This window comes from Gobius niger, assembly GCF_951799975.1.
Source record: "Gobius niger genome assembly, chromosome: 17".
In the NCBI taxonomy this organism is placed as follows: Eukaryota; Metazoa; Chordata; class Actinopteri; order Gobiiformes; family Gobiidae; genus Gobius; species Gobius niger.
Window position 1 is genome coordinate 23517318 of NC_136868.1, and position 1848 is coordinate 23519165.

Genomic DNA, 1848 nt, shown 5'->3' on the forward strand with positions numbered 1-1848 from the left:
TAAAAAATCCCCTCTTACTGACACCACACATTGCATTTGTTGCACTTTTTGGCTTCACCCTCCAATACCTTTAAATTTAATTATTTTTATTTTTGTGAACAATCAGTCTGTTCTTGATTTCTTTCTTTATTGTCAAGTCTTATAAAATGAGTTTTTTTTTGCAAGTATATACAGATGTTGTAGAATCCTGTTAATTTATTTGTATATATCACCACTGCTCTCATCCTCTTTTGGATGAGATAGTTCAATTAGATAATGATAGCTTTTGCTCGGTGACACTCGCAACCTTAATCCATGCGGTATCCCATAGGCCCTCCTGCTTTTTTCTGACATTAGAAATGGATGGATCTTGATGACATTAAATGTCATGCCTTATTTATGAACCATCCACAATTATAACAGAGACTAACAAGTTTGTGTTATCATTGTGTTTCCTCATAGGGAAATGTGTTCTCTGCAATTGACCTGACCAGGTTATCAGGCGCACAGAGACCCATCTCCAGATGTTGAGCCAGGCTAATGGTCAGAATCAGGATAGACCTATTGTGCATGGTTTTAATGATAAGGATATGACTTGGTACCCGGAGGAAACCTACTTACACACGAGGAGAACATGCAAACTCCATACAGAAAGGCCCCTTCTGGCCCCAGGATCGGACCTGGGTCCTTCTAGCTGTGAAGCATGAGTGCCTACCCTTGTACTACTGTGCCGCACATCCATTTATTAGTTACTTTCCACTGTCACCATGTGTGCCATTAGCTTGCTTATTGGAGTAACAATTTCACCTTCCGTGAAGGCACCAAACAACATAGAACTACCTACCAGCATTAATTTTCTTTCTTAATGGATTGGTTTCAAATGTATGCTTTATTTGCTGGTTTGTCACAAGACTTTACTTGAACTACATGTTTTTCTTCAATGGGGAACTTGGCACTTGGTCTGTACTTGTACTAATGCACAGATCTTGTGTCTACAGTAGAACAGGTATATGGGTTTGTGATGGATTACTTTAACTCTTTTTTTCATTTCAATTTATTTTGTTTTTTGTGAAATTACACAATTATTTGCAGAATATGAAATAAAAGTACACAAAAAACACATTTCTGTATTTTTTTTTATCTTTGAAGTTTCGGAAAATGTAATTTTACATGCACATTAACCTCTCCCCCTGCCTTATCTGAGTGCATTTTATTCAGTTCGGCTTTACCCGATGTAATGTGTCTCATTTGAAAGCTAAGACCTACAACACTGATGTAAATTGATCTTTTTCCTTTGGTCTCTTTTTTGTTATTTTATCATCACATTTTTGAAAAAAAAATAAAAATAATTCTTCACATTTTTGTAGCACTTTCTTCACTTTCTTTGTCGCTATTTTGACGCTTTGACGCTCCCCCCAGAAGCTTTTAGATTTGCATAAAGCCAAACTGGAGAATGTGCTCGGTTCAGTGTTAATTTCGTCGACTAAAATATTTAGTCTTAATTTTAGTCAAAGTGATATTTTTGACGACTAAAATAGGACTAAAACTAAATTAAAACTTTCTCATGAGACTAAAACTATGACTAAAATGTCCAGATATTATAGTCGACTAAAATAAGACATACAATAGAAATGAAAAGGAGAGACTAAAATCATCCAAACTTCTATTGACCGTCTGAAAAGGCCTCAGATCATTTAAATTCACTGCCAAATGAACAGCTCTGAGCTTTGTTCATGTGGAACAGCTCCATGAAGCAGTGGAACAAGATTAAATATGATTATAATGAATATTATAAATATAAGTCGACTAAATTAGTCTTTTTAGTCGACTAAAACTAGACTAAAATTGAAAAGTTTTTTTTTTTGACTA